General features: G+C 43.2%; 1 protein-coding gene across 3 annotated transcripts in view; it reads left to right on the top strand.

Annotated features, from left to right (window-relative positions):
* The window catches only part of ARFGAP1 (ARF GTPase activating protein 1), a 545635-nt gene that overhangs the window by 148600 nt on the left and 376510 nt on the right, over window positions 1-20525 (top strand). Inside the window, exon 2 of one of the 3 annotated variants that reach the window (XM_085619707.1) lies at window positions 5777-5855. The exons of the other annotated variants lie outside the window; for them this stretch is intronic. The gene's annotated coding sequence lies outside the window, so the exon portion shown is untranslated. The remainder of the gene's footprint in view (window positions 1-5776; window positions 5856-20525) is intronic. 3 annotated transcript variants of the gene reach the window in all.

Here is a 20525-nt window from a genome sequence, read left to right as displayed (position 1 = left end):
CTTCCATCTGCATGACTCCACCTCCACGTGCCACTACACCACCTGGTCCAAGCAGCCCTCCGGCTTGCCAAGCCACTGATAGCTCTACCTCAGCTGTCCCGCTCATTTTTAAGGGGGGCCCCTGTTAAAAATACCCCGTTTTCTTATCTTCTTTATCTACACAGGTCTTCAACCGCCCAGTACAGATCTACTAGGGCCCCACGCCAAGCTACCGCGCCAAATATTAGGAGCCTGTCATTGGTTGTACACCACACCATCACGTAGGTCTTGAAGAAGTGCCACACGACTCTTTAAGAGCAACAAGGCACGAAACATGTCGACCCTACACACTGTGACTGCCCGTTAGGAACATTATATCCCCATAGGGCGTCCACTCATTTTTAATTAGGCTGGATCTACCTTAATCATGAAAATTGCTTATGAATAGGACTGATCCAGACTTATTTTAAGTTTCACTTCACGTGCACTACACTCCCCTTGCCCTCTTACCCGCATGCATCCCACGGCTTCTTCAAAAAGATCTCTGGCAAAGAGCCCCGTTTATGGTGAGCCCGTTGGGCACTGCAGCGCCGGCCCGACGAGGAGCAAAGCCCAATGATGAAGCATGACACCTCTCGGGGTGTGTGAGGGCATCATGAAGAAAGACCTGTCTTTCCCCCTCCCTTCCCACTCTAGGAACTGCATACCCTTTCGTAACACATGTTGTGTGTGTTGTCATGCCCTCCCCTATATGTGCATTCAACTGCCTACCCATTGTGGGTCTGCACTCCCTCTCTTTGTGTATGGTACACTCCTGCCATGTCCCCTACTGACATGCAGTACACTTCATTTTGGTGTGAGCTGTCCCCTTGGTTTGTATGTGTGTGTGCCTCCCCATGACTTCATTTGTGGCACTGTGCATTGTGGTGCAGGACTTTGTCCAGGGTCAATGTGTCACTCAGGGCATTTCCCCAATGGGTCATGTGTGATGTTCTGATGCCGTTTGTCAGTCTTGGTTGCTCCTATGCAGTTCACCTGTGTGTGCTGCCCAGTCCTGTGGTCAAGTTGTTTCCACCTTTGTGTCCCAGACGTGTGCATCTATTGGGTGTTGTGTTGTATGTATGTGTGTTGTTTGTGTTTTTGCTTCACTTCCTGGGTGTGCTGTTGTCTTTGTGCTGTGCTGGTTGCTGTTCTGTCACTGATGTCTGTGTGTGTATGGTATGCTTGGTGTGCAAACACCGCGTGTTGTGCATGCAGTGCTGTGTGTGTATGTTGCCTTGTGATTGCCTGGTGTGCATCCCCTGATGTGCTGTGTTTGCTATGTGATTGTTCTGCCCGTGCATCTGTTTGTTTGCTGTGGCTGTGTTGTTCTGTGATGATGCACTTCTTGTGTGTGTTGTGGTATGTTGTCTGTACAATGTTCCTGAGTGAAGAGGTTGTGCACTCCTGTTGTGTCTGTGCTCCCATTGTCTTTCCCCAGTTTAGCTGCACAGGGCATGTCTGTTGTTGTTGTGGCTCTGTGTGTGTTTCTGTTGGGCTATGTGTTTGTCTGTTGTATTTGTTTCCACATGTGTGGTGGCATCCCTGTGTGTGTGTGTGATGTTTGTGGCTGAGCCCAGGGTGTGTGGTTGTGTGTATATTGTCTGTCAAGTATTGCCAGCCTTCAGTGTGTTTGGCACTGGTGTTGTGTGATGCTGGTGTGAGGGGGAATGTGTGTAGATTCTTAATGGTGTTTGTCAGACCTGAGGTGTGTAGATGGACCCTGTGTGTAGTGCTGCTGGTGTGCTCCTGTGGGGTAGTTGTATGGATGTGTGGCTGTTCCCAGTTTGACTTCAGGGCCTTCCTTTCATCCTGGTGCCTATACGTGGTTTACCTTGCTGTCTCCCCCTGTGTTGTTGCACTGTGCTGTCTGTGGTTTGAGTTCACTGACTGTGCCAGCCATGTGTGCTTTGATGGTGTGAGGGTGTTGTGCTCTGTTCCTTGTGTTGATGTGATGTACACATGCTTGTTGTGTGTATCCATGGCCTTCTATTTGTGTGCAGCCCACTTTGGTTTGCCTATTTGTTGTGCTCCATTGCTGTTGGCATGTGGGGTGTGTGTGTGTGTCCGTCTGTGGCATATATAAGTGACAGTGCAGGCTGTGTGTCCATTTGGATGTTAATTCCTTGTATGTGTTCATTTGTTGCTTGTCCTCATTGATATTTCCCCGAGTGTGGTGTTGTGTGTGTTTCCCTGGCCCTGTGGAACTGTGCTGTGTGTTGTGTGTTCGTGTGCTGCCACACCTGCATTGTGTGTCTCCATGATTGTTTGTTGTGTGGTGCAGGGTGTGTATTGCCCTGGCTTGTTGTTGTGCATGGGGTGCACAGGAGGGGCACATGGCATGTGCCTTCATGGGGTGTGCTAGTGTGTGGTGGGAGTGGGTGTGGCCCTGTGGTCTTTGTGCCCTGCCCATGCCTGGCACTGCCTTCTGCATTGTGGGCATGTATTTGCCTGTGTTCGCCGCTGTGGTAACGTGACCGGGACATTGCTACATGGTGGCGGTAGCTGTGTGTACAGGATGCAGCGGGGTGACTTAGTGGCTAGTGGGTGATGTGTGGGTGCCCTTGTGGATGTGTCCCTGTCCCCCCTAGGGTGTCTGATGTGGATTTGGACTCTGTGTCAGGCCGTGTGTTGTGTTGTTGCGTACCTGCGGCGGCGTCCGTGGCGGTCCATGAGTTCCTGGTGATGTAGCAGGTACAGCACCGGAAAGACGTGTAGAGCTGCGTCCATGACGGTTGTGACCAGGACTCTGGTTTCGCGCTCCGCTGTTGAGCTTCCGCCATCTCTGGTTGGGCGTTGTCTACGCTGTGGTGCGTCTGCTTACTTGAGTCATCCTAATTTGTGGAGCGGGGCGGACATCATTCCGCACGGCGGTGAGTCTCCATTGGCTCCCACCACTTTGATGGCAGTGCACGTCGCACCGCGGTGGTCGGGAATTGGCCTATGTTTGTCCATACTAATATGGCGGGCGTGATGTCAGCTGCTGGGGGGCTGAAAAAGGCATTTTTCCACACCGCCAGCGCAGCGGTGGTCCCACCGCCTTACATCCTACTAGACCCCTTAGTATATGGTGTAAATGGCACTAAAAACATATGGGAGTAAGAACGAAATGGATGCTCTAGATCAACAATTGGATTTTGGTGACATTTTGAATTTTTCTCCTGGATGTTTTGTTCAAACAAAACATTTTGACTATATGCACCATTGGATTTTGGGACATGGCTTAGCAGGATATGGATGGAATACTGTCGTCTGAACAGTGAATTGGATGAATATATTGTAGTTTTTCACAAAACACATCTTTTTCAGTATTTTGCTATGTGGGTTTGCGTTTTTTAGACTACACAGACATTTGTCCAACACTTTTTTTTGTTGGAAAACATGGCTATGCCAATCTGTGTCTTCTTTGTTAGTTTACAACTGGTTTTGGATACCTTCATGGAATATGGACTTGTTAGCTTTGTATTATTGGAGTGTTTAAGACTCTTAGTGAAGTGTGGTTGTTTATATATCACCACGAATTGAAGAAAAGACAACTTCAGGTTAAGAAGGCTGACATTCCTCTAATTATAAAAATAATGTCAAAAATGGCAAACCAATTTCTTCAAAAAAATGCAAAACAGGCGAGTAAGATAGAATAGGTGTTAGTCTTTGTTAGAAATGTAGTATGCGTGCAATGTTGTCTAGGTAGTCTGAAGCCACAATCAGCAAAATATTTTGAAATTGACCCAATAGTTGCCCAGACATTTCTTTTGTTCTTTTTGAAACACGTGGGTTCAGACTACCTGTCAATGATTGCACTATTCCAATTTCTTGGAAACTTTGCTTCTATCTCAAAACTTCTAAGAAAAGCTAAACGTTTGGGTGAGGTTTTCTGATTGATTAGTTGGAGGGTTGTTATCCCTCAACTACATTATTAGTCTTTGCATCTCCCTCTAAGCAGGTCATGTAACAGTTCAACCATTCAACAGGGCGCATTGTCTTCCTCCTGCAGCTTGATCTGCATAGATGACCAATCCATGTGCCTTCAGAGTAATTTAGTAAGGGATCTAATTTGTCATTGTTTGGTGTAAAATACTCAGATTCAGTAATTGAGTTGTAGAATTAATCTACACTGTTATGATGTACAAAGCATAATGTAGTTAGTTTCTTCAATTCATACTGCAGTTTACTGTGTGAAATGTAATCCTCAACCAAGGATGTATTTTGGATTTTCTCCAAAAGGCCTGTGAAAAGTGAAAGAAACATCCTTGAATTTGGGTATCGGGATTTAATTTTGTAGTGGTGTTAATCATTGGTAATTCAAAATCAATGATCACTTTTTAGGACTTTTTGAGTATTTTAGATTTTACAACTACTAAAAATTCAGTGTATGCTGACATTTGCTTATTAGAGCGTAAAGGGGGTAAACTGTATTCTAAAGTAACTGTAGTGGTTTTGATATTGGTGTGAATAGTGTATATTTGGGTGAATTAATGGGGTGTGGATTTAAAGGTCCCATCCTTCCAAATATCACTATTTTCCAAAGGTACAAGGGTATGGGGTGTGCTAAAGAATAGTATCCTTTTCCGAGGGTTTTTGTTGTCATACAAAAGAAAAGTTTCATTAGTAAAGGTTACAGTAAGGAAGTTCAAAGGGAATGCTAATGTCTGAGTACGATTGGGTTGTTAATTACAGGTGATTTGCCTGATTTTTCCTTTTGTATAACTCTGCTAAAATTGGAATTGTTGGCATAGAACTTGCTATATACATAGGAATGTGTTGGGATACCTCCCGCAAAACTGAGCCACATGATTCATTGGAGGTGGATGCAAAGTTTTGATTTGCTCCATGTTCTCTCTGACCTCAGTCTTCATTGCAGAATGGTTATGCTCGGTGTTTCTTTCAACAATTTCACCAAGAGTAACTGATCTGCCTGTGCAATGGGATATATAATACTGCACACAACTCCAATGATTCCTGGGCCCAGTTAGTCTCTCCCTACAATAGAGATAGCTACCATACTTTAGCAGTCAATTGCCTCTGTTAGATTGGATGTAGGTTGCCTCTCTTCATGTTGCCATATTGTGTTTGTCTGTAAAACAGGGTAGGAAAAGAAATGTTATTTCAGTGTTTACAAATAGGAATGTTTATTAGTTAAAACCTGTAAAAAATGTGTTTATTATTTCTTGACTGCCTATTGACTTGTCTAGGAACATGTTATTTATTCTATTGCGGGACTGACTTTGCTAACTATGATTTTGCAATGTGATTTGTAGTTGACACCTGTGAAAACAAAGACAGGTTTTTAAAATTCATAATGTCTGTGTATTTACCTTTGTTAGTCTTTTAGTGGTTCAGGTCTCCTTCCAGTAGATATTGTTGAGTTGGATTACTCCATTCTGGGTGTATTTGGGCTTGTAAGGAAAAGTTGACATAAATAGATTTTTTCCAAAATGATTGTTATCTACACTACTGCTTATTTTTTACATTTTTTCTGTCTTTTTTTCTAAAATTGTTTGTATTTTTTGTGGGTGCTTAAGAGACATGTGTTGGTTAGTTTGAGTTGAAAAAGTAGGTTTTGCAAATATTTGACCTCTCAAGGTCTTTCTCTTTTTTTTGTTTTTCAAGTTATTAGAAGTGCTGGTGTTGATAGATTTAAGTCCAGATAATGTTTTTGTTTGGTCCTTTTTGATGGGTAAAGTCCTGTGGAAAAAAATGATAATGTTGGTATCTTTTACTGTAAATGCTTTACATTTCGTTACCTACAACTGACCAGCACCTTCCCTGAGGCCGGCACCCGGTGGAGTTGGAATAATAATTTTGCCTATCCACAACTGACCGGCACCTTCCCTGAGGTAAAGTTTTTGGGATTAATGTTTTTTTTTTATTTAAAAAAATAGTTAATGCAAATTTAGTGGTTTGCCTTCAGGAAATGTATTTACATTTTTAAGGATGTTGGTTTGTTCAAAATCTGTCAATTTGTACGATCTTTAAAATGAATGTTAGGAAATTATTGGTGTTTAAGTGTTTCTTTATATTTACGTTTCACTTACTTTAGTCAATAAGTGGCAGTGTCTGTCTAGGAATCTGTTTTTCTCTTCGCACCACAGCAGCATTTGGTCACCACGAAAGTCAGTGTACCACTGAGCACATAAAGGTAGTTGGCTGAATTTATAGGTTTTTTATGGGTTTTGAAAAATGTAAAAGAAAATCTTTTGGGATATATTTTTTCGTGGGATTAGGAGTCTGCCAGAATGTTTATTATCTGTTGTGAAAAAAAGGGTTTTCTTCATTCCCTTTTAGAACAGCCATTTTGTGAATACCTTTCCTTTACTGGTAGATTGCAAATAGATGAAGGACACCAGTGTTGTATTTGGAATGAACACACTTAGGGGGCGATTATGATGGCGGACAGACTTGTGTCCCTCCGCCATCGGGGTGGTGACCGGGACCGTCCGCAATACATGCGGCGGACCCGCACACTCAATTAGGATGCAACCGCCACCATGGCAGTCGCATTTAACACTTTAACATTGCAGTGGGTGCTGCTTACTGCATGTTGTGCATTTCACTGGTGCAGTGAAATGTAGGGGGATACCATGGGTATCCCCCTAGTGCACAAACACCACCCCCAGACACAAAAGGGGCCCTCTAAGAGCCCCCAAAACCAATCCCCGCCAGCCTTTCAGTGGCGGTTTACCCACCACGGAAAGGCTGGCAGAAGACAGCGTCCTAATTTGGCGGACGGTGCCTGCACCGCCACCATTTTATGTATGCAGACCGCTCCGCCAGGCAATCGTAATGCAGTTCCGTGGCGGACGGTCTTTGCTTCCGCCACGGTCGCAGTCTGGATCCCCCCACCATAGTAATGTGGCAGGGGGAGAATCGCAGTCCGATGGCGTAAGGCCCGCCACCGCACAGCTGGTGGTGGCGGTCCTTCTGCCATCGTAATGATCCTCTTACTTTCCAAATGCCAGTACAGTATTTTAACAAAGTTAATGTTTTTTAGGAGTACTTTTCGTTGGGAAATGTTTTGCAATTTTGAGGTTTGTGTTCTGTAAATGTTTTAAATGTTTTAAATGTTATCCTGTATTTTAGGGTGGATATTAAAAAGCATATTAGGTTTTGGAACTTGTGTTGTAATGGTATGCATTGTAATTGTATATTTTGTAATGGTATGCATTGTAAAGGAATTTTTACATTACTTCAACGGGGATGCATGGTAATGGTATGCATTGCAAAATAATGCATTGTAATGGTAGGTGCGCTGTAAAGTTCACTTTGTAAAAACATGTGTTGTAACAGCATGCGTTACAACTTAATATTCGCTCAAATCTATTATGTCCTAAAGACATGTATACATTAGAAATAACTGGCAATTATACTTCATGGCTGGCTACAGCCACTATGGCAGGTTGCTGGTATATAGCCAAAGATGCTGCGTCACCCGTAACATTAGAAAGAATCAATTCAGAGACAGCGGGTAAATTGCCCACCAGTTTGATCCCTAAATCAAGGGCGGAACCTGCCCCATGTTCATTCTGTATTTGTTTGAGTATGTTTAGTAGAACGGTCATCGAGGGAGTGCCATGACAAAGAGTTTAAACTGTGGCAAAAATAATCCCTAAGGTGTTGCAGTCAGCTACAGGGGGATCCAGGCCACTGGGTGAGCAAAGACTTAGAATTCTAGGTTTGTTTTATGGTACCGTAAGGGGAAACACCGCTACAAGCAGATAAATTGTTGGGCTATTCATAAGGGTATTTCTTCACGATTCGTAGGTCATTGGCCAAAATTGGAATTAACACTTACAGGACTGATAACATGATCTGCAGTTACTTGAGGTTGTTCTTGCAGGGCAACACTAGCTGGTTCAGACAGCAAGGCAGGTACAATAAATTGGACCATGTGTCTATATAAGTTAACATGAACATTATACGAAGCGCATGTCTGCAACAGATTTATATTACCTAAATCTGAATAAGAGGTATAGCCTGCCAGTGCCGGCTATGTGGCCCCATCAATACTTAAGGGGTCCAATCAGACTGTGCCAAGAATGTGGGGGAAGGGTGCCAAGGAACCAAGTCTGGTGTTCCCAGACCATAAGCGGAATTTCAGTAATTGCATATTGACGATCTGCAGCAGGAACTTGAGGAAGGGTGTATTCATGGAATGTATTTGCGTCATCAGCTGGGAAAGTGACACAAGAATAGAAAACTTCAAAGCAGAAAGCTGTGTCCACCTCTACAGCAAAGATTACAGTTGCTCCTGCATTAGGAACTCAGTGTTGCATTAAATGCTGAGTTAATGCCTGGCAGCATTTAAATCGAGCAGCCACAAATTGAGCAATAGCTAACCGACAAAAGATTTGGAAAGTAGCACAATGAGGTCTTTTTAGACCTTAATATATTCAAGCTTAAAAAACCAACAGAACTATGTGCTACCTAATAACTGTGAAGGTTAAATAGTCCCTAACACTGTGGACATCTCCAGGAGAAGGTGAGTGGGTATTGTGGAAAAGCACAAACACTACTCAGGGTTCTCGCAAGTAAGTAAGTAACCAAACTTTGGCAGAGCCAGGTTGCAGGGATTCTGCTCAGGAACAAAACTATGCTTGGGACCATAGAACCTTGGCCTGTAGAAACTGAGCCCCCATACAACTGTAGTATCTATGAGCCCGAGACCGACTAGCTATAGTGCCTCACTTGCCTTCTAACCTTACCAGAGAGACAAGTGAATTTGCACCCCAGAAGACAACACACTCTACCTTCTCAGGGATCAAGGTAACAGAACACATGCTTTCGCTCTCCCACTCACACTTGTCCACAATAAGATAAACAATAGACATGAATGAAGTTTATCACAAATCTTTAAACTATTATGCTCTAAAAGGCAGTATTTGTGCCACAGTTAGAAAACAAATGCACACTAAAAATGCAGTTGTGGCTTTTCATCGTATATGGTTTATTGATCATGCTGTCATGTTATAATAAAGAGTATCCTAACCCCCCCCCTCCCCTTCTACTGAAGCTAAATGAAAATATGTCAAAGATCTCTGGGATTAGTGGCGGACCCCGTACCTTAGCATACACAGATAGATGTTCTACATCTTGGTTGACACAGTGCTCTTGTCTCAGAACTCTTGATCTATGTGTGTTTTTGGACAACTGTGCTCATCTATAGGGCAAGACATGTGCCCATAAACAACAGCTGCATTCTCGTGTTATATCTAGGTGCTAGTGCCTGACCGCAGAAGATAACACGAAAACATATGCAGGATCTATATTAAAATACAATGTGGCACAAAAACAAGCGTGTTTATTATAGTAGCGTGTGAAATGGAAAATTGAGCCTACATCATGGACAATTAGGCTAACGTAGGGAAAACTACAAGTGGCAATGCAGGAAACACACGAAAAATGAACTGTGAATATGAAAGTCATTATTTTATACTTGCATTACACACAGCATAAGAGAATGCTACAAAATGTGCAAAAGTTTTACAATAAAATGGTGCTTCCAAAATACAGATTTTAGTAATACCCAGACTGTACATGCTACTCTTTTTACATAACTGTTCTTTCAACTCTTCTGGGATAGTGAGAGCTACGTAAATACAATGACAATTAAAAGCACGCAGTCCACAACTCAGTTGTTAACTCTTTGCAATACCATTCAAAAATAAGTGATTCGATCAGCTAAAGCCAGTACCAGCTCCCAAGCATCCTCTACATTTGCAGATATCCCTTTACTATTGCAGATTAAGAAATTGTGTACAATTGCATTTCTTTCAGGCAAGCAGCACACTGGCAGAAAGCTGTGTTTAGCTGTCTGCCAGGCTTCGGTTTTACAGCACAGGAGAGTCCCTGAATGACACTTCAGCTGAAGAGGCTGAGGAATGTGCCCTCCACTTCCCATGACTCCACGGGCCCCCTGGGGGCGTGTCCCCCACCCATTTTGGGTGTTGGGTGTGTTCAATCCACTTTAAGAAATATAGTCGTGAGGATCCTGGGTAAGGATATTTCGATGATTAGTGTGTAATTTTATGGAATTTACCCCCCTTCAAAATCTGACTTTTATTACTCTGCAAATTCAAGTCCACATATTGAATGGTACTTTAAACTTTCAGAAAATGTCACTCAAAAATCAGTGCAATGTCTTGCCCAGGGCCCCAAAGAATTGATAAGACAGTGGGTAAAGCGACAGTGAAATACAGGTAGCCTGAAAGGAGAAGTGAAGAAACTTGCAAAAGATTTCTTCCCCGGGGGCAGCCAAGATTATAGGACACCTTGAGCAACTGCCAATGCCTTAATACCTCTGGCGAACTTGAATCTTCAGCAATGTCAGGATTGGAACTGTAAATTCAAAAGTTATAACAAAAGCTATAACACAACCCACTGCAAGGAGGATGACTATAGATTTTAAGAGGTATAGACATGAGCCGCCACTTACTAATTTTGGGGGTATATTATAATAATTCTTGGCTCCTTATATTCCAAGGTAGTCTAATGTGCTGCCTCTTCATTATTGCTACCACCTGTGATAATTTGTTAGATTGGGGTGGTTGTTTCCTGGCCTGTTAGACCTTGCAACTTTGACATGATTCTCCCTTAACTTTTGGGATTCAACCATCCTATTATTAGCGGCCCGGTTGTTGGCGGCTTTTTAATGTACATTTCTTTTGACAGACATGCTGATACTGTAAATGCCACTAACTGAATCTCTAATTTGGTAACAGAATATTGCAGACATCTCTCTGACTTAAGCCTGCCAGCACATTTGGTCTTGTACATATTGGTTTGTTATGTGTTAAAAAAAGTACTAAAAATATTTATTTTTTTACTTTGTTTAGTCCAATAGGCTTTGAGAATAGTAATCCCATCTGACAAGGTGTTTGTTGTCTTTAATCTACTTTAAGACACATATTCGTTAGGATCCTGGGTAAAGACTTTGATATGATTTATGTGTACTAGTGTCATTTTATGTAATTTTGCCACCATTCGAATTCTGTATTTTATTACTCAATATCTGCAAATTCAAGCCCACATATTGAACTATATATTAAAGTACAGAAAATGTCACTCAAAAATCACTGAAACATCTTGCCCAGGGCCCAAAATAGTTGATAAGATAGTGGGTAGAACGACAATCGGAGCTAGTTATCCTGAAAAGAGAGGTTAAGAAACTTGTTAAAGATCACTTTGCCTGTGGTCAGTCTAGAAGCTAGGACGCCTTGAGCAACTGACCGTGCCTTAATACCTCTGTTTTTGGCGTGCAACTATTTGGCAACTTGGTATTTGGCAGGTCACTATTTGGCAACTGGGTATTTGGTGGGTCACTATTTGGCAGCTCGGTATTTGGCAGCTCGGTATTTGGCAGCTCGGTATTTGGCAGCTCGGTATTTGGCAGCTCGCTATTTGGCAGCTGGCTATTTGGCAACTCGATGTTTGGCAGTTCTCTATTTGGCTCAGTTTTTGGCAGCTCTTTCTATTGTGGTACATTTCTTTTGATGGACATCTTAATGCTGGTATTCCCGGTACATGAACATCTAAGTTAACAGAATGCATCTGTCCTGTCTTTGAGTCAAGCCTGCCGGAGCTTATGATCTTGTTCACATTGATTTGTTATGTGTTGAAAAAATGTAATAAAACAATTTATTTAGAAAACTTTGTTTAGTCAAATATGCTTACAATATGGTGATCCCGTCTGACAAGGCGTTTGGTGTCTTTAAGCAACTTTAAGTCTTATATTCCTAAGGATCCTGGGTAAGGACAATGGTATGATTCATGTGTACTTGTGTCATTTCATGGAATTGTGCCCCTATTAGAATTCAGAATTTTATTACTCAATATCTGCAAATTCAATCCCACATATTGAACTGTATATTAACATCCAGATAATGTAAGAGAAACAAGAACAGGTAATATAAAATAATAGATGGCAATCACTAAAAAACACAAAAAACACAATAGGGTGAAGATTGTGCAGGCATAGATTACACATTTACAGTAATGAAAGAGCTTTCTTGAGGGAAATGAAAAGGGGTGTGTTAGTTTTGGAATTCTCTTTGGAAGAGAAGAGATTTGAGGTCAGTTTTGAAGGTTCAGGTAGAGGTGGTGGTGGTACGGAGTGTTGGAGGAAGCAAGTACCAGATTCTCACTGCATTGCCTGAGAAAGATTGAGCCATCGATCTTTTCCTTTTGAAGGTGGGTGGCACAAGCAGTACATTTTCCGCATTACGAGACGGTCTAGAGCCTCCAGAGATTTTCAGTTTATTCGCCAGGTATCGAGGGGAGGAAGTGTTTAGGTTTGTGGGTGATACAGGCAGTCTTGTAGATTGATCTTGCCTCCAATAGAAGACAAAATGGGTGTGATGTGGTCACTTATTTTGGCTCCAAATATAAAACGAGTTGCTGAATGGAGAACTGATTTAAGAGGGAAAAGGTGGGATTTGGGGAGGCCAGCAAGTAGAGAATTGCAATAGTCCAATCTAGAGAGAACCAGAGATTGGACCAAGGTTTTTAGGTCTTGCTCCGGAAAGAAACAACGAATCCCCCAGAGAAGGCGCAGTTGCTATTCTGCATTCTTTGCCATGGAATTGATGTGGGAGTGTAGATTGAGCCTTTTGTCAAGTATGACACCCAGGGATTTTGCGCTGTTGACATTCATAGGTTTTGTGTTGAGTAAGTTCAACTGATCCATCCAAGATTGAACAGGAGGTGGAGAGAGTGAGGTAGAGAGGAGGAGGAATTCAGTTTTGGAAGGATCCAGAATGAGTTGATGAGCTAACAACCAGTTTTGGATAGAGTTGAGAGTAGAGTTGAGGATTGAGATATCGTGTTTCGAAGACACCTTAAGGTAGATTTGAGTGTCATCCGTATAGAGATAACTGATCCCAGATTTACTTTGGAGATTTCCCAATGGTTCCAAATAGAGATTGAACAAAGTAGTTGCAAGGATAGAACCTTGAGGGATGCCTTGACCTACCGCCAAAGAAGACGAAAGACTGTTCGCTATTTTGATCATTTGGGATCTGTCTGAGAGGAATGAGGCAAATATTTTAAGCACTGTGCCTTCCAAACCCATTCTGTGTTGAAGAGTGTTGAGGAGAGTGTTGTGATTAACAGTGTCTAAAGCTGCATAAAGGTCTGAAAGAATCAGAAGACAAGACAGCGCATCGTCCATCACTTGCAGCAGGGCTGTTTCATTAATCCAAAAAGCTGCACATCCGACATTACAGTGACAATTACGAAACCAGGGTTCTCCAATCAGGTGGTAGTCTGATACTCCTCCTGAGAGGGCACCATGGCCGCAGAGCTTGGTGCTAACTTACTGAAACTGCAGCTAATCAGTTAAACCATGCTTTCTGGGAAATCAAGAGGTCCGGCGGTTCCACTAAAGAAACTGAAGCGGAGGGCTGACCGACTAGAACCGCTGAAGCACCTGACCAGAAACTTGATTTGACATCAAATAAACCATTGAGCACCCTGCCGACCAATTCAAGCCTACAAAATCTGGGAACCAGCCCATTGGCCCCAAAACCACCATCTCCCAACCAAAAATCACATCTAAATTTGCCTACCTCAAAAACGCGGTCTTTGCTACTTTTTCAAGTAATTTGACTATTAGGGCTCTGCCCATCCCCTTGAGTCCAACAGTGACTGTCAACAAGGGGGACACTAGTGTCAATATTTTAACCCCTTACTCCGAAACTCACTCTGGAATAAGCTGAATCCTTGGACCCCCTGAGTCGGTCAGTAGGTTGCTCGATAAGGAACTGGTGTTGGCTCCCCCTCCCCTTACTTTGGGAAGGCTGGGGGCTCAAACTGCCATCTTGTCCCTGAAACCTTGGAGCACAACTGGATCAACACAAGAAGAAAACAAACCTACTTAATTACCACTCAGTAACGGTATCTTCAAAAATTCACCAGAATGCTATCCCGTGCAGCCTCTACTCAACTACTCAAGTCAGAGACGACCTATCCCATCTAATTTCCAGAATAGAGGAGGAAGCAGTGAGCAAAGCAGTGGGCGTCCCAGGTTGAGAGGGGTTACCTAACCATGATAACTGAGCACCCAGTGGAACAAACGGAGCTTTTTCCAATGCTCAGGGATGCCCTAATAAACCCAGACACTCGAACACCTCAGGAGAAAGGACGTCAGCAACCGTCGACCAATGAGGAAGACCCACCCGACCTAGAAAAGATCTATCCTATCTTTGATCTAAGGAATGGTAAATCATGCTTTCATCTTACGTAAAAAGAAGCCCCCATAACACAACACCCCCACCCACTCCAAATGAGGAAGATCAGGCCACACAGGAATCAGACTGGTCTACACCCTTAGGCATCCTACAGAGGTCAGTGGACGCAATGTCAGTCCAGCCTATTAAACACACTGACCTTATATGTTGCTAGCATTGATGATTAAAATCACAAACCTAAACAATCTGATAAAAAGGGCGCAGGCGGATGCTTATCACCCTTGTCAAACTTGCAACTGTTCGCCAAATCTTGACAAACTAAGTGTACTCCCGTATGTGATTTTAAAACTTGTAGGGGAGCTAAAAAATCTAACCATCTCAAAGCCTCCAAAACCCAGAGGCAGAACCTGGGTTGCTGGCGAGAATTCAACAAAAATCTTTCAAGAGGTACCTTCACTCCAGGGCAAGCGGGGTTGCTGAAATTGATGCATCACAGTTCCTGGCTACAAGGGACCGCAGCGCAGACAGCAGCTACTTGCAAGTGACTGTTGCGGGACGAAAGTCTTGGACCTAGTCTCACACCCTCATTTGGTCAAAACCTGGAAGAGGCCGACTCCAAAGGCAAACAAGCAAAAAGGAGAAATGGCTGAAAAAAAAACCTGACCCAAAAAGTTCAATTTGGCATTTTACACCTTATACAAAACATGGAATCATGAAGACATCATCTGGGATAAGGATCTAACGCTGTTGAGTGGCCCAGCAGGAGTGACGGATGATCCAATTTCAATTCCTAATCAGGCCGAAAAGCAACAGGGTATTACCTTAGTATTCACTGACGTGAGGGTTACGGCAGCCGGAGACTCTGCTACGATGGCAATCGGGACTTCCCCTGTGGATCAAGTCAAACATCCAAGGCAAGACATGGATATTGAAATTTTGAGTCAAGCGGTGGGGGAAAAGAGCACTTGGCCGGCCATCACGTCAGCTTTCAAAAACAGAGACATTAGGCACCAAATAATCCACACTGAAGAACCTGCACAAGCCAACGTTATGCGCAATAACACTGACTTACCCTCAATGAGTCCAAAGGGGTCAAGTCCTGTATTCAACCTGCCTTTTAAACCTGCAAATTCTGGTTGAACATGCTTACAGGAAGCTTCCCTACACATCCCAGCAATCGAACCATTTAAACTTAGGGTTAGAAGGAGCAGCCTCTGATCGGCCCGACCCTGTCTTGAAATCCATACTAACCCGCCACTCTTCCCCAAAGCCAGTAAATAACACGCTTGCAAATCTTCGTGATGGCTTCTTACACACAAGGCAGCCACAAGCACCTACAGACTATTCTACCCAGAATATAAGGTGAAAGGCACATTTGATATCCTAAATCGGGGAAACATCCTGAAGTTGATGGAAGAAGTCTCATTGGATGAAATTGTTTCTGTTTAGTTTATCGCCCCAGCGCATGGTCAGATCAATGAATCAACCAAGGTCACCTGGCGATCTACCGAGTTAGTCTCCAACATCCTGAGATACATGGCCATTTTCAAGTAGTGGGATATTTCCGTCAATCCTGGCAATGAATCGGGCTATCCACACATTCCTGACAGTTTGCCGGACGTGGCGAGTCCAAGGGCAAAGCCAAGATTGGTTTACTCGGTCCTCAGAGGTGCCCTAAGTAAAACCCCGGTTCCTAGCTCAAGGGACTTAATTGGTGGCCACAAAATTCAACCCACTGGTTCCGTAGGAGCAGTTAACTGTAAATGGCAATCTTGGACCTTGAACTAAACTCAATTGCTCAGGTGACAAAGCAACTGCTACAAGTCTATTCAGGAAGCAGACTCAAATTATGCTCTTGGAATGTTAACTGCCAGGCAAACTGAGTGATCAGGGCATAATATCTTACTTACCCTCCTTTGAAATCATCCTGCTGCAAGAGACATGGCTTCAGACGGCATACCAGCTAGAAGGGTATATAAACCATTATATCCTTGCTACCAAACAAAGGAACTTTCGGCCGCAGCAGTGAAGGTCTTGCAATGTATGTATTGGCCAATAGCACTACTCACTCTTGGGAACAAGTGAGCCACTCCTCAGGGCTTCAAGTAGTTGGCACCTCACTCAGAACGGCTAACAGCCAGTTAAGGAGCCTAATTCTGATAAATATCTACATTCGTCCGAATTTAGGCTCAAAGTCAGTGATTACTAAGGAACTGTCTTCCATGGTGCTAAACCTTAGATCAGAAAATGTCAGCACAGATAACTTAATTTCAGGAGACTTTAACATGTGAATAATGACAGATCTTCCTGATAATGAGATAACGCAGCTACATGAAGGCGAATGGGTGATACCACTTCAGGACCGCCTTGGGTGGGCCACAGATGACCCAAGGGGATGGGGGGGTAAAGGAAACTTGGATTAAGAGCTCTTAATGGCCTATTTCATCCCAACAAGCCACCTGGCCTTCCATACTGAACTAGCACTGGAGCCTCCTTGATTGACTATTCCTTTGTCAATCTTCCTCTGCTGAACCAATTCTCTACTTTTGGCTTTGGCAAAAAAATGGGCAGCAACCACTGCCCCCAGAATGAAACTCACGCTTAACATCCGGCTGACCCAACACAATACGCACCGGACGGAAGTTTTGAAATCCACACCATCAGCCTAAAATGCATCAAGTGTACCATCAACAGCCTCCCTACCTTGGCCACTGAAGCCAAGCAATTATTAGTTAACTCCCATGAAATGGACGGAGTTCCAATCCTCAGCTGGTCAATTAAAATTTGGCGGACCGCTTCGCAAAACCGTCACAGCTCAAAGCCAGGCCACCAGCCTCACATGGGGAAGGCTTCAATCATCCGATAAGGTCTGCCAAAAAAGCATTAATCAGCTGTGGAGAAAACTCAAAACGTCACCAACTGACCCAAAAATAAGTAAATTAGGAGTGATGCAAAAACAGATGAAGGAGGCTAAACGTGAACACCAAAGAAACACCTGGAACTCATTTTGGGCTAAACGTTTGTATGATATAAGGTCCAACAACTCGGCAAAGTTTTGGCTACCATAAATAGTCTTGGAGGCGCCCTTCTAAAGGCAGACTCCTCCAACATTTCAGAACCTGAGTGGTACCTCTTTAAATATGATTATTTTAATGCCCAACCATCGCCAGAACAAACTCAAGTGCTGGTGGGAGACTCGGCAGGCAGTGCTGTTTGGGAAGTTCCAACAATGATCACTGACTAGTCAACCTTCAGGCTCCACTTCTCAGAGGCCTCAATCCAAAAACAAATCGCTAAAGGTCAAAGGGACGGTGCTCCGAGCCAAGGCAGAATACCACCTGCCCTATACAAGGAAGACCCAGTGTTCTGGACCACCAAATCTGCCCAGCTTTACCTATTTACATTAGAAAGAAATTCCATCCCCGCCTTAAGGCGCGGCTCGATTCTTCCTCCGATTTTCAAAGGTGAAGACAAAAAAAATCTCCCGGGAATTCCCGAATGATTGCCCTAATTGATAATGAAAGGAAGTATTTTGCAGGCGAGCTGCTGGAATCTTTATATTCATGGGCTGTGACAAATAAAATCATTCCACCAAATCAAACTGGATTTAAAAGCCACACCGGAACAACCGTGAATCTCATTGCACTCTCCCTTTTGATCGACCAGGCCGATACCAGTCCCAATACCAGTCCCGTATACAAGGGGTTTATAGATTATAAATCTGATTTTGCCAGGGTTGATAGAGGGAAGCTCTGGCAGGAACTCTCCCTGTTCAACATTCCTGGCACTTTGCTGAGGGCTTTGCAGCTTCTACACCGTGACACAAGGGTCAAGATTAAAATCAGGGTTGGATCGCGTCTGTCATGGCCCATAACTACCAGGCAAGGCCTCAAACATGGCTGCGTTCTTCAGCCCATGCTCTTTAACTTATTACTGTCTGACTTGTCACCGGTCTTCAACTCAGTAAATTCGAACTCACCTAAAAATGGGCAGTCTCCGCCTCTCTCTGATTTACTCTACGCAGATGATCTGGTCCTCATCAGCACACAAAGATTGGCTTGCAATGTCTTTTGGATGCAACTGCCACATACTCCAATAGAAATGGTTTGCTGATAAATTAAAAGAAAACCAAGATCTTTGCTGTTCGAACAGCCAGGACCTATAAACTACCATGGTCTCAACACAAGGAAAAAAAAGATGCCACTAACTGCCACAAGTATTTAGGAGTCCTTTTCTTTTGAGTTTAAAGAGCTTTATTGCAATTTGTAAACATAGTAAAACATAATTACAAAATAAATAATTTACAATGAAAAAACAAACGGTATTACATTATAATATTATCAAAATGAGTCCCATAACTGGGAGATAAAACTATACTAAGAGAAAGGAGCTTTTCAAATTTTAATAGGAGAGAGAAGAAGAAAGAAGACCGAAATAAAAAGAAAATGAAAGATAGTGGGGAAGAGGCAAGAAGTAACAAAAAGGAAAAATATCAAAACAATATTTATAACGTCTGCAAGAGTTGAAAGTAAACAGGTGGTGGGGAAAGAAGAAGGTACTTTAAAGGAAAACAAAAACAATCAGAGAACATGCTTAGAAAGGTATGCAGTAAAAGGTGACCATAATAAATCTCATTTAATTAATAAAGGCACAGAAGTGGCGAATGCACGGTCCAGCTGGTGGTGAAGACATAAGTTCCACCAAGCCTGATATGAATTTTGGAAGTATCTTTCCAATTGGTTGTGATAATTTGGAGGGAGATAGCAATAAATAAAACTATGAATTTTCGTGCATTTCAACGAGCATCCCATATTGGTGAGGAGCCTCCTAAAAATATATGTGTAATGTTAAAAGTAAAATTTGTGGAAAAAATGTCATTTAATTTGGACCAAATACGAAGCCATAGGGATTTAATCAATGGACAATGAAAAAAACATATGGAGAAGGTCACTGTCTTCACATGACCATGACCAGCATTTTTTAGATTCAAGTAATTTAAATTTGTATAAGTCAGAAGGGGTATAAAAAAGTTGGTTGTTAAAAAAAAAAAAAAAAAAAAAGTTTGTGTAGTACTAGCAGAGCGGGAAGAGGTATGTATTTTGGACCAAACAGATTCCCAGAGCTGTAGTGAAAATTCTTGTGTTAAGTCTGTAGGAGAGTAGGGTCTGCTTTCTATGTTCACCCCCACTTTTTGCTTTTGCTTTACTGGTTTTCGACTTGGATGTGGCTGTGGGCCTGCTAATCAGACCCACAGCCCTGCTGTTCTCTCTCTAAATTAATACTATGTACTTTAGGTGCATAACCCAATTGGATAGGATCACCTTATTGGCCCCTGTACAGTGTACCTTAGGTACCCAGGGCATAGGTGTACCCTAGGCCTACCAGGGGCTGCAGCATGTATTATGCCACCCCTGGCCTGGCCTTCCATTATGACACAACTGGCTGATCACTCAGCTGGGGCAAGGTCGTGTAATCACCCCTTGCTTAGGTGTAGTATTCCTATACCTAACTTACATATAGACACATGTGTACCTATCAGCCACTCCTATGGCAGGCCTTAACAATCCTGGAGGCAGAGTGCTTGGTAACATGTGAGATGGTGCTCTAGCATGAGCTGAGCCTGTCTGCAGCTTTCGGAACCATGTCCTTATAGCTGTTCTATGATATAGCCTACCATATACTCTTAAAGTGCCTTATAATCTTAAACGGTTATGGTAACTATGGTTTGGCTTTATCAAAACATGTCGTGTAAGGTGTGTAACACTTTGGAATAATACCCCCATCCCATTTCTGGGGATGAGGATATTATCCCTTCATTCTAGAAGGAGAAGACATGTTGTAACCTACTTACCCGGTTAAAGTTAACCAGAGCCCCAGCATCACAAAATGGATGCTGCTGCCACAGACACGAGTCTGACCTCCTGCTGCTGGGAGTGATCCCGGCAAGGGAGGCTTGGGCAATAGGTTTCCTGCCTTGGGAGGTGCTAGCACCACCCCAGACAGGCCTTAGCGTATTGGGGCAGGGAGGGATGAATAGAATGAGACATGCCTGGGGCACACAAGGTGTCCCGTGCATAGTCCAGTTCAAACCGGTGCTGGGGCACTCCAGCCCCAGTCCTGGCACGAAACTGGACAAAGGGAAGGGGGTGTAACCACCCCCCTCCCAGGTCCCACCCATAAGGCATGACCTAGCAGGTATCCCAGCCCCCCAGATTAGTATAAGAGTGGGAGTTGGGCCTCAAGACTTTAGATTATCCTGAACCTGCAACTTGAACAGAAACTCTGGACCTTCGACATTCGACGAAAGAAGAAGACTGAAGAATC

This window comes from Triturus cristatus, chromosome 7 (assembly GCF_964204655.1).
Source record: "Triturus cristatus chromosome 7, aTriCri1.1, whole genome shotgun sequence".
NCBI lineage: Eukaryota > Metazoa > Chordata > Amphibia > Caudata > Salamandridae > Triturus > Triturus cristatus.
Note: the sequence above shows the minus strand (reverse complement) of the source record. Positions and strands in the feature narration are given on the sequence as shown.